At 42.5% G+C, this 22039-nt stretch overlaps 1 long non-coding RNA gene across 2 annotated transcripts in view; it reads left to right on the top strand.

The window, feature by feature from the left end:
* LOC147679833 (uncharacterized) overlaps nucleotides 1-22039 on the top strand; it is a 285535-nt gene that overhangs the window by 65332 nt on the left and 198164 nt on the right. Inside the window, exon 2 of one of the 2 annotated variants that reach the window (XR_015300911.1) lies at nucleotides 3635-3732. The exons of the other annotated variant lie outside the window; for it this stretch is intronic. This is a non-coding gene — a long non-coding RNA (uncharacterized LOC147679833). The remainder of the gene's footprint in view (nucleotides 1-3634; nucleotides 3733-22039) is intronic. 2 annotated transcript variants of the gene reach the window in all.

Here is a 22039-nt window from a genome sequence, read left to right as displayed (position 1 = left end):
GACCAGATACGATAACTACTGTCATTCTAAGGGATGCTTACACGTGTATTCTTGCTACTGCATTAAGTGATGAACAGCCCAGATTGTTAGCCACTATGACTCGGGGTGTCTACTGTATGGTCAGTATGAGATGCTCAGTCAGGGTTATGCGTCACTATGGCAGGTGTTCCCATTAAATATGCTTGTTTAGATAATGGGGTAGGTCACCACTGGTATGGTGCAAGTGGGCAGGGCCCTCACTCTAGGTTATGGTCAACCTACTGCATCTGGGGGCAAGATGATGTGCATACATAGGAGTGGTGGTACTAGACCCCATGGTATGCAATGCCACAAAGTAATTCCAACAGCTTCTGTATATTTGTAAATTGTTGCATGGTATTGAGTAGTGCGTGTGTTTAATAAATGTACTCTTCCTTTTATAAAGCATATTACAGACTGAACAATCTATTATTGAGTGTTAGTTATGAGTACTGGTAAATGGTGATTACTAGCCCACGCCATCTCCCTTGAGTAAGCCTTACACTGCTCTGCAACGCTACTCTCTGAGAGTCAAGCACTACAATGGGGTGTTTGGTTCCCAAACACCCCATTGTAACATGGGGTGTTTGGGAACACCCCATGTTACAATGTAGAAATGTTAATTGTGCAGGCCTCACAGATACTGCCTCATTTTCCAACAGTCTCTAACAGAGATGCCTTAAGCTGCTGCTATACACCATTTTCTTTTGATACCAAGGTGAATAAAATATTATTATTCACTCTTGGAATATAACAAGGAGGGGCGTAGCCCTGGAGCCCTAAAGGGACCCCCCGCTGGGTGCATATCAGTAATAGGGAGCACTGTGGAAAGTAGAGTACACTTATCAAGGGTCCTCCAGTATTATCTTTCTTTATGAGCAACTTAGCAGAAACAAAGCCTCCACTGGCGTGGTAAGAGGATGGAAGTCCTGTGACACCACAGTAGTGCTTTATTCCTCCCTTAATCCTTGGTCTCTTGTCAGCAGGTGTCTGAGCCCGGAACCCCCACTCTTATCCACCATGGACACAATTCCGCAGCTCTCCGAGGTTAATACACAATTGGCTTCCTCGGTTCGTCACCCTAGGTAATTGCACAACCCTGGCTCCTGCCCTACATAGTCTAGACCCATGCACACCCAACAGGGTTTTCCTTATTGTATGATTGACACTGGTATGTATGACAACTGCCTGGCACACACCTACACGTATGATAGTCCTTATCCTAATTCACCCTTGTTTTAAATTACACTTGCACCTTGAATGACTGGCACTGACCTACTGGCACTCACCTACACGTATGGCAGGTACCACCTTAAAGCATGGCGTGGAAATCGAAACAGCTCTATGCTACAGGTTGAGGCTAGCTGGTTAATCTATGTCCCCTATATGTTTTTGTCTCCCCCTTGTAATTACAGGCTTTTACATCCAGGCAATACATTGGTTGTCCTGATGATGATCCTTGATTTTAACAGGATCGAAACGTCGTCGACAGTTAATGTAGTCTAAACATTAGTTCACTATTATGTGCCATAATTGCGTTTTTTCTACATGAGTCAAGCTAAACTGATTCCATCTACCTTCTAGCTGCTCACAAATTGTAAATTGCCTGAGAAACTTCCTACCCCTTGTATATTGTAAATTGTTTGTCTAGCCTTGTTGGATACAGGATTGTGTCCCACTGTATATCTGTTGGTTTGATATTTCCTTATTACATTATCGAATAAAATTTGAGGTCCGGCTGGACTTCCTGTTCATTATAGCGCAGATTGTGGCCTATAATTACTTAACATTGTACCTCCCTTTTGTCAAGGGCCGCTGTTGCTCATTTATACCACAGTAGTGCCAGGCAGCAGTCTGAGAGGTACTCATACACCCAGTGTGCCTCCTAAGAATCAACACCTGATGCTCGGGAGGCCAGGAAATTATGGAAAGGTTAGAGAGGGCTAGTAAACAGCTTTGCAGGGAGAGTGTAGGCAGCAGGTATGTCTCAGCCCTTCGGTCAGCAGTGAAAAGCATTTAACCCCTATCCTGAGGTAGGAGTCACGGTGGCCACGTAGACAGAATGCCACGCTGAGAGTCCCAAGAGGAGTGCATACTATCAAAGCACTCACATGCTAATATTTTAGAAGAGGAAAGTGGGAGGTTTTTCAAAAAATAATCGGGAGAATGTTTTTCTCCCATTGACTTCTAATGAGGCCTGAATCAGCACTATTGTCATGTGTGGGATTTGCACGTGTGCTGCAGCAGGATCAGATATCAGAAATGTAAATATACTTTTTTTTCTTTACCTGTCAGTAGCACAGATAAAGCGCTGTGAAAGGCAGAGAGAACGTGTCCGACTCACACAAGAGCAGTCTCTGTCGGCAGAATCCCCAAGTCCTGGCTTTATGGAATGCCGAGCTAGGGCTGGCTGAAGGAGTAGCACATGACATGAGACTGCTTGGCTGCTTTTTCAAAAGGCAGGCAGAGGGGACATTATAGTACTTCATCTATCCCTCGCTCGAGTACAGTTGACATTTCTTCTGTGCCCAAGACCTAAATGGTTATAGATAGGGACAAACGGAAGCCGAAATGTCCAGGGTTGCGGGCCCATGTTTGTTCAAGCTCCTAATCCGCACTGACATATACATGCCAACAGACTTGCCCCCACATGCATCATTGTTTCATTTTGCACTTCCTAATTTGCGATTTTTAGGGAATCGCAAATTAGGGAATGCAAAATGGGATGCATGTACATTTGTGCAAAATATTTGAGAATCGGTAAAAATCGCAATTTTTACCGATTTTCAAATATTATGCGAATTCCAAAGTGCGAATTCGCACTTCCCATTGTTTCCTATGGGCCAAGCCCATAGGGATCAATGGGAAGGCTTTAACAAATTGCGATTTTCATTTTGAAAATCGCAATTTGTTAATGCATTTCATGGGTGCAGGGGGGGGTCCAAAGGACCCCCCCTGCACCCCTGAAATGTATTTTTCGCATCATGTTACACACACACATGTCCTAAGGACATGTGTGTCCGTAACATGACTGCTTAAAAAAAGCATTTTTAAGCATTTTTACACCTTTTTCCAAATTTACCGAGTGGTTCAACCACTCGGTAAATTTAACTCCCTAATTGCGAATTCGCAATTTGAAAAGTATTCATGCATTTGCTTTTAAGAAATCGCATATTTGCGATTCCTTAAAAGCAAATGCAATTTTAGAAATCGCAAAAAATTATGCGAATTCTAAATTGAATGATGCATTCCAAAAAGCTATTTTGGAGTCGCAAACGGCCAATTTTAAGGAATCTCACCGTTTGCGATTCCAAAATACTTTGGTGCATGTGGGGCTTGGAGACTCCCGATTCTGAAGACACAAATGGCATTAATTTAGGGGTCTCTATTTTGAAATTGCCCGTGCTTCATCAGAAGTCAAGGGGAAATAAACCTTTGCTCGATTTTTGTTTTCAAAATCTCCCTCTTTGCTGTTCTAAGATGTTTGCGTGTGAGTAACATGCCCATATTTTTACTCTCCCCATTTGTCAGAAGTACTGCGTGGTTGGCAAACACTCACCAAGTATTCGAGAACTACTCTAGAGTAGTAAACCCTCATCTCTTCTATTATTTGCAGGATATTTCTTTTGTGCATCTTATCAGTCTCGGGAGCCAGCACAGACAGGTCCTTCCTCGAATGTGAGCAGCACTCACCCGTTGCAGGAACTGCAACAGGTATAGTATATTAATTTCTCATGACATGGGAGTGCCTCTTGGCTCCTGCCCACTTGCTTTCGTTGGACTATAGATTGTTAACTTGTTTAATACAGTAGACACCCGCAGAGCTTCTATTTCAGAGGTGCGGCCAGAAGGAGCAAAACATCACAATTTCTAGTATTTGTTTGGCATTTCACATTGTGCATAAAGCAGAGAGACCATGAAGTTTGTGAATGTAGGGGCATATTTACAATAAAGTGGTGACGCATATCGTTAAGCCAAGAAGGCTAACGACACGCCTCATCACTTTTAAATGCAGGGCTGTACCATATTTAGTAGAATATGGGGCAGCCCTGCGTTTCCACATGCGCTGGCACCAACTTTGGCTGCCTAGCATCAACGCAGGCACCCTTACACCATAGTGCAAGGGTGTCCGTGTTGAGGGGACGATTGTTTATGTGTAGGATGGGGGACATGCACATAAACAATATTTGAATGCCATTTTGTAACTTGTATGCAGTGGCAGCTCCCTCATTAGGGTGTTGGGGCGTTGCCCCCAACCCCTGAATTTAATGTAAATAATTGCCGTCAAAGGTTTTCGTTTTGTGCGCGGACGCTGGGCATTCATTTTTTATAATCAGCTGCAGGCTGGGTTGCTTGCATCATGATGAGAGGGTGCGGCTTGAAGGTAATTGGCATGCAATCAGGATTACAGGCTCACTTCGTCAACGCACGTACACTTCGAGGTGCGCAAACCAGGTTGGCCGACTGCCGTTCCGTGGCCAACCCGACATACTCATTAGATTGGCCTCTCATTATTTGTACATAGTGAGTGGGTGGTGAATCCCAGCCGCAGGCCCCTGCACTCGAAAGGAGTGCTGGGTTCACCTGCTCGATCCAACCCTGGTCTGCTCTCAGCAAGAGGGCAGTGTCTGGATTGGCCAGGACTCGCAGTTAGGCCCGGTCCTCCTGCACATGAAGCAGGGCGGGGTGGGGAGTTTAGGTCCGTGGAGCATATGGCCAATCACTGCACAGCTCAAATATGAAGCCATACAGTGATTGGCCATTCTGTCACCTGCTGTTCCCTCCATCTCTCTCTCTCTGCGTGCAGCATCACTAATGGCACTGCAGGAGAAGGAGTGGTGGAGAAGTCGTAGTGGTTCCAGGCTAGTGTCTTCCTGGCAAGAAGACAGCTCTCCGAGATGGCGTGAGACTCCCACCATGGTGTAGAAAATGTAGGAGAACATTTATAAGATATAATTTTCTGATGCTGTTTGTGAATTTTTTTAACTAAAGATGAATTTTTTTTGCATTTATAAGTATTATTACTATTGTAGAGATGAAGAAGCCCGATTTTCTAAAAGCTAGTGCAGGTGCTGTTTAGAGTTCTTGGACTCCAATCTCGGGTCTGACATGCTGTCATTGATAATATCTTCCGGCTTTGCTGCCTGCAACTAACTCACATGGGTCATTTTGATTAGACAAACTGTGCGTGGCATAATGGTTTTTGTGGGCAGTGCAGTCCTGATTGTGGGGATGCAGTGTGTTTATTGTGTGACATGACATCCCTGAAGTGTAAATGTTCGCTTTTTTTTTAATTTAAAAAGGGCATCGAAAGATCTCACCTGCTGTTTTATGAATTATAATTACTTACTGCATTACACAGTCCACGACGAGTTACAAACTGGCGGTAAAGCTTGGCGGGCCTTGCTGCACACTGCCATCTCACAAAGTAATCAGACGGTAAACTCAAGCTCAGAGCGGGCCTCAGCTACTCGCCTTTGCAAAGTTAAGCAGCATCATAGTAAAAAACACAATTGTGGTATTTCAAATAACAAGAATAAGGATGTTTCAGTTTTCCTCTACTGCACTCACTTCACCATGTGTTTTATCTGTGTTTGTCCCAAAAAGTAAGTACGGCTCGAGAGTCGGATGGAGCTGTAAAAATAAGCGCAGTGAAATAGCGTTTCACAACTAGTATGTCACTATGTGATGTGTGTAAGTCTTGCATTATGTGACCCTCTGATCAGGCCTGTCACGATAAATCACAGGTTAACTTAAACTCGGAGCGGGCCTCCGAGACCTCGCCTTTGTAAAGTCCATCCTTGGACACAATCAAATATCACAGGTCACGAAATTTGTGTTTTCTTCGCATAGTTATACTATTACTACTGGACTGCAGTGCCCCGAGTGTTCTTTCCGTGGGTTGGTCCTGGCTGAAAGGCAGCAGTTTAAAATTATTATGTATCGGTATTCTGATCGGGTGTCTCATAGCAACTCGTTTGTGATGTGCTGCCTGTGTATGGTGGTGTTGAATTATATGACCCAGAGGTCAGACCTGCCCCTAAATGAAAAGCCACAGTCACAGGGGAGGCAAGCAATGCAATCATAGGAGTAGTGCACGTGTTTAAAAAAATCAGCAATGTTGTGCACACTACCACCTCACAAAGGATATCTATCTTTCTGTTTAACCTTGTACACTACCACAAAAACTGCTTTGCAGTGCGCAATGTGTTCTTTCTGTTTTATTCCGGTCGAAAGGCAGCAGTGTGAGATGATTAAGGATCGGGATTCAGATCGGTGTGCTTAACTGCAATAAATAGTATTTAGTAACTAGCGTGTGGTGTTCTACCTGCGTGTAGTGTTGTTGAATTATGCGACTCTCAGCTCAGGCCTGCCCCTGAATGAAAAGCCATAAGCACAGCAGGCAAGGCAAGCAATGAAGGCAATACTATGCAGCTCATGGAGCGCTGCCTGTGCACGTACTATAAAAAATCAGCAATGTTGTTGATATTGTGGCAATGTATGCAGATTGTCTGTGTGATGTGGCATCAAAGGAAAGGTGCCTGGGCTAATTCCTACACCAAAGTAGTTTAAAGGTCTCTGTTTCAGTTTTAACAAATGAATTAAGTCTGAATAAAACTACCTAAAGCAGACACTTAGGTCCAAATTCAAGCAATAAATACAAACCATTTGTCAGCACATAAATACCGGGCCTGGTAACTGATGGAAGGACATATGGATTTGTGCTGTAGTCTGCACTGTGTAAACAATGAGAAAGGAAATCCAATATATGAAATGAATCTCATTATTGGTGTCATCATAACTAAAGTTTGTTATAAAGAGAAGGAAGGCTTCTACCATTCAGTTTAATACATACGCAATTACATGTGAACATTTTGCTCGAACCATAATGAACATTTTATTTTGCAATGCCCACATGTTTGCTTGTTATTACATAATCATTATTGTAGGAAAATTTTCAGCTTTAAGTGCCAACCAGATGCAGTGCAGAGAGTGACAACCCTATGTCCAGGTAGGATAATGGCAGACGTTGCTTTCCGCATTGTACAATTTGAATTTATAAAGTACACTAACCGTTGAACAATTTTAATTCACTAATATATGGAGTATCTTTATGTATTTTAATATTTTAAGTTTCATTTTCACAAGTGCTTTGTAAAAGTTTTTGGTTTCTCAAATTTGCTTGAAAATGCATCATTTGTCTTCTTTAAAAATAAAAATTGCTACAGGTCGAACCCCCCCAAACCCATTTTATGACAGTCTGTCAAGCTCACTCACTTGCCAGTGGCACTCAAGCCAAACGTTTACGCCTCACCACTTTAAAATGTCACCAGCCGCCACTGCTTGTATTTGTGCTACTTAATGTGGCACATACAGAAGTTATAAAATGTCATTTTTTCTCAAAATGATTGTTTATGTGCAGGAACGGCTACCTTCCTGCACATAAACAATCATAGGCAATTTGCTGTTCCTTTGAGTGCAAAAGCAAAAACGGGAAGAAATAAAGCATTTCATCTTGTTTCGCTTGTTAAAGACCAGGTTTTACCTGGTCCTAAATTTGGCGCTGCCTCCTATTTATGCCACCTTTGTAAATAGGGTGCAGCATCAAAATCAATGGGTGTTGCGGTGGGCGTTCCACCGTAACACCCATTGGCCTCCCCCTCCCCTTTCACGCTAAATACAGCGTGAAAAGGTGCCTTATTTACAAGGCAGCGTTAAGCTACATTAAGTGGCTTAACGCTGCCTTGTAAATAAGGTGAGGCCACTATCGCCATCACAACATCACTGAAAGTGATGCTGTAGTGGCGATAGGTGCTTGTAAATATCCCCCGTAGTTTGGTGTGCATGCAAATCCTGCTTTGTCAATCCCTGGTGAGTTGCACTAATACTGATAAAACAAGGATAATGGAGGTACCAATGTGTGAGGTGAACTGGCCTCAAGGGTTCTGTGACCTCTGTGACAGAGTCACTGTTGCTCTAGGGTATGCTGTTTCGGCCTGCCCGCAAGGCTGGAGGTGAACTTCAGTATGGGTTGTGGTGGGCAGGCCTTCAAAGTTAACCCACACTTGCCACCACTAGGTTAACGCTGCTGGTGCTAAGACACCAGGGCTTCTATCATCTTGCAGGGCCTTCTAAAGTTTAGCACGGGAATCTGTTCCCTCAGGAGAGTGTTCGGGTGGCCTTGTTATGAAGGCTGAGCCTGGTTCCTCAGTTTTAAAGTTGGCAGCTTCGGCCATGGTGCCACATCCTCTCCACACTGAAAACCATACTGCCCCACAGAGAAACCCACCCTGCCTTCAGCTACAGTCTAATTGTAACCACCTGGATGCAACTCAATTCAAATTACGAAGTGGACAAGAGCAATATGCTGCCTGAAAAATAAAGTACCACCATCCTGGAAAAAGCAAATAGATAGCGAATGCAAGAATAAGTACAGAATGTGAAATGTAAACAACATGGTTACCTTTACCCTTTTACACTCATTATTCAGACATCAATTATTGTTTTTGCCTGGTAGGGACACGTTTCAATGTCCTTTGTTTAGATCATTAAAAAACGTAAGCAGTATGGTTTCAAAAGACCACTTCTCTGAACACAGAGCCACGGTACACATTTTACAAACTTAAATAAGGACAACAGCTGATTATGATCACATTGAACGTTTTTTACTCCACAGGCCATTACAAAGGTGACTGGCAGGATACCACTACCAGACCGCAAATATAGCTCTCGGGCATCATGTCAATACCTGTTTTATTAGCTTTGGTGCCAAAGCATCTACTTTTATTTTCTTTAGAGGGTCTTAAAAACGGCTTCCAAATTGCTGATTCTTTGATTAGGTGCACACAACAGCTAGCCTCTAAACACTATCGTGCTTTTTGAGCTCATTTGTGGTTTACATTGGTCCAGCTCGTCGCTAAGGGCTGATTAGCCAGACTAGTGAGCATTTTTTGGAAGAACTGCTTGCCCTCGTTGCAATTGAGCACCAGAAAGCTAATCACTGGTGTTTGCAACTTTCACCCTTATCGGTGTTTTTTTCTTCAAGACTCTCCACTCCCCGACTGATAACACGGTTTGCCTCCCTTTTTCAGAATCTGGGTTTTCTTTGCAGCAATCAGGAGGCGGGAGACTAGCCTTGAAATCGGTGGTCTCCCGCCTATATCGGGAGGGATGGATGGATGCGGTTTCAGCGTGCAGCCCGTGTTTAGCCAGGGTGCAAATTGCGCACCACCATGTAATTGAGCGCTGATCTGATGCAGAGGCGTCTATCTCTATCACTTTTTGAATTTAAAGGCACACTATTTTGAGGGCCTTATACGAAGTATGCTAACAGCTTGCACGGCTAGCAGCAGAATGGAAATCATGTTGCAATGGAGCTTCGTACAGTCAGCACTTTCCAGGGCGCCAGTAAAGATCCGTAGGTAGCGTGTACCTTCCCTGTACATGGGCCGGCTGACCAACAGGTGCTCACAAGGGGAGCCTGCTGGGTGCACCGAGTAGAATCTCGTGCTCTCACCGCTGGTGCATCCAAGCTCATGGCCCCAGACACCGTCATCACCGCAGCCTATGCATCTCTGGGGGCAGCAGCGACACTCGGCTGTATTTCAGGTGAGTGCTGGGTGGCGAGTGTGTCGCAGCCCCTGCTGCAGTGCTGCCCTGCCGTGAGAAGTGCGGTGTTCATGACCGTTTATAGGACATACGTCATTTCAAAGGGTTAGCACGCTTCCAGGCTTTCCCTGCAGCTCATAAATGCGAGCGGAGCTCGTGGTATGGTGTAGGCGCAGGGAGCCACAGCGCCCGAGGCCTTCGACAGGATCTGCCTCACCCCACGTCCAACGGCTCACCGGAAGTACCTTCCCTGCGCCAGAAAGCGTCCTCAGAGGATACAGCTGTGATTGGTTGCAAGTGTCACGTGCTTTTCAGTGCGTGTTATACACACAATTCACCATATCCAATTCATTCACATCCTTAACCTGTTCATTCAGCATTCTATGCAACACAATGTGATTCATATTCGATTTCAGTGATTCACTTATTCATTTCAAGAACAGTGTTATTTGTTTCACTGTTATTTATATCAATTTCAAGAGTTCTTATATTTAAACCATTCTGTAATGTTGATTTTTTTTATTAAGTTTCAAATTAGCTTTTGTGTAATATCAACTCTATTCAAAACAGTACACTTGCCTACAACAAATGACAGCACCTTAACACATTTAACAGCATATATTTTAATAGATTAACATTCTAATAGTATCCCTCTTTTCGCAGATCTTTTTCACACATCAGGATGGCACCTCTAAAGCATAGTGGCATTCATCAAAGCTGAAATAGAGCCGAGATAGCACATTCAGATACTATTACATTAGCAGCTTTTGTCCTGGAATCAGTGTGTATACACATTCCCATAATGCCTCCATCCCTCCCCCATTTTACTCTTTGGGGACTCCACATCCTAGCTGCCATCACTCCAGGAAGCATGCACCTGCATCTGCGGCTAGGGGTAGGAACCTATTTAGCGCTTAAAGCAATGCCAAAACTCCAGCTGCACGGGCCCTGGACAGATATGTCCTACACCCATCAGAGCCCGGAGGAGGCTTGGACCACACTCTGACATCGTGATCCTGGGGTGAGTGCTCTCTGATATTGCACTGGAGAGATGAATAGTGTGGATCTGTTATCATGTTTGAGTATAGCTCCACCCTGGTTACTATTCTTTGGATACTGCCTCTGGTGATCTTGAGGTTTTGATTACGCCAAATTACAATGGGAAAACGCACACCCCTGGAGGTTGAGGCAAAAGCACCTTCTCCCTCTAACAATACCAGCATCGATAAAATGTTGCAGAGGGCTATGGGGATCATTTCCACATAAATATCCCTGACTAAGAGGACATTGTCTCTGGGAATCCCAAATGATGCAAGCTTGGACGGCTCCTTATCATACAGCCCAACTGGTACAAATAGTGCAGTGGACCATTGGGGTTGAGTAACAACCAAGCCAGTGATAAGGAGGCAAATCCTGCACCTAATCCAACAGGGGCATGCCTGAAAGTTACATCTCGACCTTCTTGAGCCACCAAATGACCTAAACAGCAGCACACGTCTCAGTTCCCTTTAGCCCTTGCTAGCTGACTTGAACATTATTAACCCTTATAATTCCAGCTTAGAGGGGACCATGCTTACACCTCCTTTCACTGTGGACCTCATGGAGTCCTGTTTTGGAAAAAATTTAAAATATCTGCATAAAGAACTTTCCTCATTGACAGTGCAGTTGGAACCCATCGAAAGGGGTCTCAATTGCGTTTGATCCCAACAAAAGCAAGTTGTATGTTCAATACCAGTAGCAGAGAATGGTGCCCAGATTATGACCTCCAACTGCCAACTCAAACTGTTTAAGGACTCTAGCACTAGCCACACAGCCACACAGCCACTTTACCTAGAGATGCTGTAATTAGCTATGGTAAAGGGACTGAAGTTGTGGGTACTTTGCACATATCAAAAGTGTTAGGAGTTAATAAGGCTTCATTGTCCTTTAGGGGAGAGGGAGTGGTCTCATGGCTAGACTGCCAACCTTGGATCTGGGAAACCAAGGTTGGAGCCGCTGGGTCAACTCCACATCCTGTGATTCTGGGCAAATCACTTAATCTCACTGTGCCTACCAAAAACATAAAAGTGTCCTGTGTATGTAACTGGTGCTCATGTAAAGCGCTCCAATACCTTTGGGTCGAGTTTGCGCTATATAAATCTGCACAAAAAAAAGAAAACATTAGAGCTGCGAGGATACAGCCACCTATGCTAAATACCCCAGTATGCATGTAGAGGCAAACAGTGACTGATTTCACCACATCATCTTGCCCATATGTACTTGTTTTGGTAGGAGTTCCTGAGTTGAATGTGAATTAATGAATCAGAAGGAGGGTCAGGACTAATACATGTTTAAATTGGCTGGCCCAACAGGGGAAGTTCCCCTATTACATGGCTACTGAGATTTTGCTCACATGGAGAGTGGCACGGTTGGGGTTGGGATCCAAGGATCATTGCAGTGATTGCATAATTATAATCTTCAGATCCACACAAGGTAGTGCTGCAGAGGTTATTTGGCCTGCTTCCCTGACTCAGAAGAGAGTCTATGATGCAAGTATTCCAGCTGGGGTATTTTTATAAACCATCTTGTTTTAGGAAATGTGATAATTTTGCACAAAAAAAGGTCATGTCTTCGCATTGGCCCTGTAAGGACTCCCATTGAGCATGTGATAAGGCCTGTTGGTTTTAAAGTTCCCACCTCAAATTGTTTTTGTGCCATGGATGGGATGGAGTAACTTGCCCCTGACAGGAACTGGTCTCCCTGATTATGCTCTCCATAAGGGAAGGGCAGGAGAACTATCCAAGTTGATAGGGCACACTACGATGACGAGGGCTAATCATGGTTTGACGTCGCCTGTTTGGCTCTCGACGACAGGTCGGTCAAGTTATGGAGGTTTTTAACAAAAATGCTCCAAATTATCTCAAACTTTTGAATCTTCTTCCAAGAAGATCCTTTTGTGGGTCCAGTGGGTCCTTAACAGCAATTCAAGGCTCCAGAAGCTCTGGAACCTCATCCTTCTTCCCTCATGCTCCCTTCATTCTTCCTCACCTTTTACCCCTAATCGCTCATCCTATATCTCTTGGATTTCACCTTTTCTTTTCGCTTTGCGTGATAAGTGCAATTGACAAATGATGATGTCCTAAAATATTCACCACCCTGTCTATTTTAAGGCAATCTAATACCACATGCCACATGCCTCTGTTCTTATCACTCATTCCTTATCACTCATCCATATATCCAACTTCCTTTGACCTCATGACTCAGTGATCACCCCTCTTTCATCAAACCTCTCTCCTTAACCCCCATTCTCCACTTATCACCATTCAATTCTTATTTATCAGTTACAGTAGCTCACCTCATCCCACACTCTTTTACTTTCACACCTCATACCTCATCACTCTTCATCTCTCATTCCTCATCTCTCACTGCACATTCTTTTCATTTTCACCTCTCACTGATTTTCCTACACTTCTCTCTTACTCTTCACCCTTTACTCCTCACTCATTCCCCCTTTTCCCTCAACAACCGTTCACACCTGTCTTAAACTCTCACTCACAATTTCTCACTCTTTAACTCTCACCCCTTTCTCCTCATTCCTCATCCTCACTCTTTATACTTGATTTTGTATTCTTACTCTTCAGTCTACATTTCTCAGTCTTCACTCCTAATCACTCATCCCTCACTTCCCATTTTTCACTACTCATCTCTTGCTCCTCATACATCATGCAGTATTCCTCATCTCACACTACTTACTCTTCATGCCTTAGTCTCAGTCCTTCTCCCCATCCATCACCCCTTCATTTCTGATCTCTATCATCCCTGATTTATCGCGCAGCACCGCCAAGCGTATTACGAGATTCCTGACCGCTACAGTTTTCATGGCGGTAAGCCCACTATGAAAAGTGTGGTGGTGAGGAAACTAAGGGGCCCTACGTGGCCCTCTGTTGCCTCTGGGCCAGGAGACACATGCAGGGGGGCACATGGTTTGCACCCCAGTCTGTATGCACCCCGTGTTCCAGCACGGCATGGACTTCACAGTCCATGTCATGCTGGAGAATGCTGTGGTGGTTGCATGCTGCCTTCTTTCTAAGGCTCACATATGACTCTTTGATAGGCACCGCCATGGGCCGGCTAGCCGCCGCAGGATTGCCGGACATGTATTTCAATCACAATATGGCGGGCAGCTAGACTACGGGTTTAGTGGTCTTGGAGTATGGCGCAGGCGTGGCAGCCCACTCCAAGACCGCCAAACTTGTAATGAGACCCTTAGTCACTTTATAGCTTGGAGTGGATGGAACTGTACAAATCCTATACTTAAAAACTTTGCTAGAAAAATTGACATTTGAGGTGAGCAGATTTGGGGGTGTTGTAGAGTGTTTCATAGAAAGGAACTGCACTCCATGTAAACTTGGGAACTACCCAGAGTTCCCTACCTCCTCATTTGCATAATTTAGACATCCTGAAATGGTAGATATAAACATATGTGTGCACGCCCATGTATATGGATTTTATAAGTGTGTGTGTTTTCTTTTTATTTTGTACATGAGAACCCATTTTTTATTCCTTCCCTCCTTTACATCTACCCCTTCCTATACCCTGAAATCACAATTACCTCCCTTTATCTCTACCCACCTCTAAAACCAAAAATAGATCTTACCTCCCTTTACCTCTAACCACTTTTAAACCCTAAAATCATCCTTACCTCCCTTTATCTCTACGCACACATAAAAAAATTATGTTATTCACCAAAATACTTACCTATGTGATAAGTACAGTGTGATAAATGTAGAAATACTTACCCGCATTGCAAATAGATGCATGTAATGGATGCATGATAAAGACTGGTTCCTTGTTTTATATTCTGTTAAATGTCTGTTATTAATTGTAGTTGATTCAATGTAGTCCTCATCATATCATTTCAGGCTATGTAATATTCATTTCAAAATGTAATATTAATTTTAAAGCAAATCAACATAAGTTCACTGCAAGCCATATTCATTTGGACAGGGGTCCTATTCATTTAAACATGGCTTGTGTTCATTTCGATATGTGGTTATTAATTTCAAAGCATGTTACATTTATCTCAAATAGTTTCATATTAATTTGAAAAATGCTATATTCATTCTAATAAATGTAATAGTCCTTTTGATGTGGACGTATTCATTTTAACAGGTGCATATTCATTTCAAAGTGGTTCATATTCATCTTAACGTGTGTCATATTCCTTTCAATGAATGTCATATTCATTTCAATGGATGTCAGATTCACCTTAACACTTGTCATAATCATTTTAGCATGGACCACATCCATTTCAACATAGGTCATATTCATTTCAATACATGAAATATCCTTTTTGATGTATATCATATTCATTTCAAAGCATAACATACTCATTTTGACAAGTTTAATTTTATTTTCGCTGTTGGTCATATTTATTTTAAGACATTTTAAATCAATTTCATTGGGGCTCATAGTCATTTCAATGCATGTCCTATTCATCTTAGCATATATCATATTGCTTTCAATGGATGTCTCATTCAAAATAACAAATCTTATATTAATTTTAACATGAATTATATCCATTTCAACACGTATCATAATCATGTCAATGTGTAACAAATCACTTTCAAAGCAAGCTGTATTCATTTTGATCTTACTCGTATTCATTTTAAAACATGGCAAATCATTTCAATAGACTTCATATTAATTTCAACTCATTTCATATTCATTTTAACATATGTTAGATTATTTTCAATCAATGTTATATTCATTTCAATAGATGTCATATTGATATTACCACTTGTCATATACATTTTAAGATGCAACTTATCTATTTTAACATATATCATATTCATTTGAATATGTAGCATATTAATTTCAATGCATGTCATATTAATCTTTACAAAGGTCATGAGAATTTCAGCTTTGTTCATACTCATTTTAAGGCATTTTAAATTCAGTTCAATCGGGCTTATATTCATTTCAACACAAGCCATATTCATTTGAAATCATCTCCTATTAATTTCTGTATATCTCATATTCATTGCAATGTAGGTAATATCCATTTCAACTTAATCTATATTCATTGCAACATGTGTTACATTCATTTCAGTGTATATTATAATTTCAATATGCATTATGTTCTTTTCAGAATATAATATATTCATTTCAGTAACTTATATTCATTTCAATCTGCCATTTTCATTTTATTGTATGTCATATTCCTCTTGGCATATGTTAGTCATTTCAAAGAATGTTGCATTCTATTTGATGCATATTGTATTTGTTTCACTGATTGCTATATTGTTTATAGTGAGGGCCATATTCCTTAAAGTATCATTGATGTATATTTCAATGTATCTCTTATTCAATTCAGAGTGTGTGTTATCCATATTAATCACTAAGTAGTATATTCACTCATATTTGTTTTGGTTCAAGTCAGATTCACTCTGCCAGGTGTCACATTTACCTTGACATATATTATATTCATTCTGGTGTGTGTCATAATCATTTTGCATCACGATATGCATTTCAGAAGGTGTCGTATATGGGGATCTGTAATTTTGACGTGAACGGCTTCCCATAGTTACGCATTTCCCGACACACAAACTGTTTCTGCAGGAAAACATAAGGCAGACTAACGGTGTAATAATATAGAATGCAAGTACAGCACAGTGATGGTTATCACATTTAAATAAGCATAACATTCAGATAACAAACGCCAACAAGCACAGCAGACATTGGCCGCGAAGCTTTGTGAAAGTGGCAGCAGGGGGAGGGGGCATGGGCGATTTCCTTTCAGGAGCGTTCAAAGATATGGCGCCGCCGCCACGCGCTCCCGAAAGGAAATCGCCAAGATGTGCACGTGTTGCATTGCAAGCAATGCAACACGTGCACTTCTTTGCTGCAAAAGCTCTGCCCATGGCATTAGGTCCCCTCCTATGCAACGCATGCACATTGCGTAGAACGAGACCTAAAAAGGAGGCTAGAGCGTCGCATTGCTTGTCAGATGATATCAAAGTAGCAGTCAGGGCTGTTGATGATTTCAGCTCTTTCACTATCGAAAAGATACTTTTAGATGGATTCGCACTGCTCTTAATCTCCTCCGCATAATAGGTATATAAATCTGGTGAGTGACTACTCCATCTTTCAAGACTCTTTCTGCACACTTTTTGAAAACCATTCGATGCGGAGGACTGAAAATAATCTGTTTCTTGCTACTAGTTTAGGCCCATATTGTGTTTGCTTACTATCTGAATTTATTATATGATGTAGTTGGTTGAATGATTATAAGGCTTATCCGTCTTCTGTGGTGGAAAAGACCCCGAGTACAAGGTTTTCACAAAATCTCTACAAGTATTAGTAAGGTAAAATAGTGTAGTGCTTAATTTGTACAAAAGTAAGTGCCAGAGCCCTCTTTAGGTCATTGGAGCTTGCACCACGCAATCCGCCTACCAGCGCTTCCAAGGACTGCACCAATACAACTTCTAACCATCACTACCCTACCATTGTGACAATTCAGACGATTGCAGGACCCCAAACTAATGAAAATGGCTTAGGCGCCAGGTATTAGTCATTTTATGAATCGAATAAAAGATTGTTGCAATGCGCATGTCTAATAAGCGCAACAGCGCCACCACGTGGAAGACAGTCAGAAATGCTGGAAACACATCAATCCCAGAAATAGGAAGCGTGTCAGCTGATTGCCGAATCATTTTGCAAATTTCAGGTGAACTGAATGTTACCACGGCCCTCTAGATGGGGGACGTATTGGCTATTTCTGTAAAACCACACAAAAAACAGTAACATAAGGTTTACAAAGAAACAGAACGGAGTACTTCCAGTATCCTGGACTGATTTAACAACCCGTGTATTCTACACCACCGTGGAAAATCTGTGAATAAGTTATCCTAGGGTTATACGTAAAATAGGTAACATCATTATAATGTTGACTATTTTTCCTGTGAAGTTACAACTACGCAAGGCTTAGAATTTTGCAACATAGGATTGTTCAAAATTGTTGATTTCAATATGAGTTCTTAATTCGCACAAGCTCGCAGGAACAGAGATGTAGCAAGCATTTCTACGTTCGCAAAAGGGCAGATTTGCGAACGCAAAAGTTGATTTTCCGATGCAGGAAACCCAATTTTGCGATTCGGTAACCTGTTACCGAATCTCAAAATGAGTTTGCGATTAGGGATTACGGAAGGGGCGTGTTAAGGTGGTCCCTTCCTAATACCGAATCGCATCTGTATGTATGAATGTTTTGTGACCGCAATTGCGGTCGTAAAACATCCGAGTTTTACCACCTACTTCAAGCAGGTGTTAACCCTTTCGCAAATGGTAATGGGTCCCCAAGGGACCCCTTCCCCTTTGTGAATGTTTGTAAAACTATTTCTAAGAGCAGGCAGTGGTCCCACGGACCACTGCCGGCTCTTAAAAAATGAAAAGAAAACTTTTCATTTTTCGTTTTGTAAAGCATCTCGTTTTGCTTTAAGGAAAACGGACTAATTTACAAAAAAAAAGATTGCTTTATTGAAAAGCAATCAGGGAGACATGGTGGTCTGCTGATATCAGCAGGCCACCATCCCTGTGATTTTTGCGATTCCTAGGGTGTCGGAAATTGAACTACCTCATTAATATTCATGAGCTAGGTCATTTGCGACCCCTTAGGAATCACAAAAGGTGTACTATACACCTTCATACATTGCATTTTGCTATATTTTAATTGCGAATCCTTGTGCTTTGCAATTAGGGAATAGCAAACTGAGGGCTACATACATATGGCCCTTTATGAATTGTCTACCTAAGGTACATTGATAAAAATCATGTTGTTTTAAAGTAGAGATCGCCAATATCAAAATTGAAGGTATTGTGCAGCAAATTGTATCTTCTTTTTTGCAGTTTTTGGTCAGGCTGACCCTTATTTCTCTTGTAGCAAAGCTTTGGCTTATGTAACCAATTTTGTTTAATATATTGGTTGTCTTGAAAAATATGAAATTCAGCTGAAGGGTGAAATTAAATTATACTGCCTCCAGATTTCCAGACTACGATCTTATTCATCTATATTTACCACTGTATTTGCCTTTTTGTCTAAGAGGTGTGTTGTTGAAATTGGTGAGGTGTAGTTGACAGCACAGAGCTGTCCACGCATAACAACATCCTTAGCTCCAACTTCAGAAACATTAACTACACTTTAGTATTTTATATTTTTTGTCTCCAGGAATACTTGTTAACTCTGTAGACCGCCAATGAATAATTTTTGCAGACCCTGCCTTGCTCTTAGCGGCCCTGAATCCATGTCTATTTTTGAGGATTGATTGTTGGTAAGACCCTGAAAACACTGCTCTAATGTTTTTGTCATGTGACCCTGGGCAGGTAGTGTTTTAGATAAATAGTTTAATAATAGACAGTAAAATACCATTTAGTTATTCTAGTGTGTTTGTAAGTGGTTGATACTCTGCGTCGGAAGAAGGAATGTGACAGTAATTCAGTGAGGATAATTTCAGATGTCAAAGTTGATCTTTAAGTTAGTGTGATAGAAGGTTGCACACATCCAAAAAAACATACAGTATATATATATATATATATATATATATATATATATATATATATATATATATATATATATATATATATATATATATATATATATATATATATATTTTGGGAAAATGAGTTCCAACAGGTGAGTGAAGTTTTGTTATTCCCTTAAGTAGGTTCAGTAATCCGTTTGTCTTTAGTTATAAGCATTGTTTTTCTCCTTTAAGCAAGGTGGGCATACCAAAGGCAGGCTTTTGTTAGCATAAGAGCTCCGTGCTGAAAGACAGTGGAACCGTTCCACTGCCACGCCTTCCAACTTAACAGGAATGGTGCAGCTCCCCACGACCAGGACGGCCGCGTGTGAAATGTCATCCCAAAGTGCCCTGTAGCAGCGGGAGCGCACACTACGGGGCTCTTACCATCCGGTTTTTCGCCTCATGCTGCTTGCCTTCTGACTGCCCTCAATTAAACAGCAAGCCGACGCGTTTCGAGGTTCTCCGCCTCTTCTTCCTAGGCTGAGACAAATGCACACTGAAAGCTCACCTCTTTTGCATTCCTTCTTTTATTTCTCATTTCCCAGCAAACATTTGGTCAGTTCATTCATCACAAAGCATTTTGGGAAAATGAGTTCCAACAGGTGAGTGAAGTTTTGTTATTCCCTTAAGTAGGTTCAGTAATCCGTTTGTCTTTAGTTATAAGCATTGTTTTTCTCCTTTAAGCAAGGTGGGCATACCAAAGGCAGGCTTTTGTTAGCATAAGAGCTCCGTGCTGAAAGACAGTGGAACCGTTCCACTGCCACGCCTTCCAACTTAACAGGAATGGTGCAGCTCCCCACGACCAGGACGGCCGCGTGTGAAATGTCATCCCAAAGTGCCCTGTAGCAGCGGGAGCGCACACTACGGGGCTCTTACCATCCGGTTTTTTCGCCTCATGCTGCTTGCCTTCTGACTGCCCTCAATTAAACAGCAAGCCGACGCGTTTCGAGGTTCTCCGCCTCTTCTTCCTAGGCTGAGACAAATGCACACTGAAAGCTCACCTCTTTTGCATTCCTTCTTTTATTTCTCATTTCCCAGCAAACATTTGGTCAGTTCATTCATCACAAAGCATTTTGGGAAAATGAGTTCCAACAGGTGAGTGAAGTTTTGTTATTCCCTTAAGTAGGTTCAGTAATCCGTTTGTCTTTAGTTATAAGCATTGTTTTTCTCCTTTAAGTAAGGTGGGCATACCAAAGGCAGGCTTTTGTTAGCATAAGAGCTCCGTGCTGAAAGACAGTGGAACCGTTCCACTGCCACGCCTTCCAACTTAACAGGAATGGTGCAGCTCCCCACGACCAGGACGGCCGCGTGTGAAATGTCATCCCAAAGTGCCCTGTAGCAGCGGGAGCGCACACTACGGGGCTCTTTACCATCCGGTTTTTCGCCTCATGGTGCTTGCCTTCTGACTGCCCTCAATTAAACAGCAAGCCAACGCGTTTCGAGGTTCTCCGCCTCTTCTTGGAAGGCGTGGCAGTGGAACGGTTCCACTGTCTTTCAGCACGGAGCTCTTATGCTAACAAAAGACTGCCTTATGGGGATGCTCAACATATGCCTACAACAAAATTTCTTTATGTTTGGGGGCCAGACCTATCAGCAATTGAGGGGGGTGGCCATGGGATCATGCTTCTCCCCCAGTTTCGCATGTCTACACATGGGACTGTGGGAGGAGCAAACCCTGATGGGACAACACAGACAACTAATGGAACAGCATGCGATTCTGTACCTCAGATATATCGATGATTTGTTTTTTATCTGGAGGGGTTCCACGGATAGTGCTACTGATTTTGTTAACAAGCTGAATGTAAATGATTTAAATCTTCAGTTTACTTCGACAATCCAAATGTTCGCTGGGAAATGAGAAATAAAAGAAGAAATGCAAAAGAGGTGAGCTTTCAGTGTGCATTTGTCTCAGCCAAGGAAGAAGAGGCGGAGAACCTCGAAACGCGTCGGCTTGCTGTTTAATTGAGGGCAGTCAGAAGGCAAGCAGCATGAGGCGAAAAACCGGATGGTAAAGAGCCCCGTAGTGTGCGCTCCCGCTGCTACAGGGCACTTTGAGATGACATTTCACACGCGGCCGTCCTGGTCGTGGGGAGCTGCACCATTCCTGTTAAGTTGGAAGGCGTGGCAGTGGAACGGTTCTACTGTCTTTCAGCACGGAGCTCTTATGCTAACAAAAGCCTGCCTTTGGTATGCCCACCTTACTTAAAGGAGAAAAACAATGCTTATAACTAAAGACAAACGGATTACTGAACCTACTTAAGGGAATAACAAAACTTCACTCACCTGTTGGAACTCATTTTCCCAAAATGCTTTGTGATGAATGAACTAACCAAATGTTCGCTGGGAAATGAGAAATAAAAGAAGGAATGCAAAAGAGGTGAGCTTTCAGTGTGCATTTGTCTCAGCCCAGGAAGAAGAGGCGGAGAACCTCGAAACGCGTCAGCTTGCTGTTTAATTGAGGGCAGTCAGAAGGCAAGCAGCATGAGACGAAAAACCGGATGGTAAAGAGCCCCGTAGTGTGCGCTCCCGCTGCTACAGGGCACTTTGGGATGACATTTCACACGCAGCCGTCCTGGTCGTGGGGAGCTGCACCATTCCTGTTAAGTTGGAAGGCGTGGCAGTGGAACGGTTCCACTGTCTTTCAGCACGGAGCTCTTATGCTAACAAAAGCCTGCCTTTGGTATGCCCACCTTACTTAAAGGAGAAAAACAATGCTTATAACTAAAGACAAACGGATTACTGAACCTACTTAAGGGAATAACAAAACTTCACTCACCTGTTGGAACTCATTTTCCCAAAATGCTTTGTGATGAATGAACTGACCAAATGTTCGCTGGGAAATGAGAAATAAAAGA

This window comes from Lissotriton vulgaris, chromosome 11 (genome assembly GCF_964263255.1).
Source record: "Lissotriton vulgaris chromosome 11, aLisVul1.2, whole genome shotgun sequence".
NCBI classification, from domain to species: Eukaryota; Metazoa; Chordata; class Amphibia; order Caudata; family Salamandridae; genus Lissotriton; species Lissotriton vulgaris.
The sequence above is the reverse complement of the archived record's forward strand: the minus strand, read 5'-3'. Positions and strand labels throughout refer to the sequence as shown.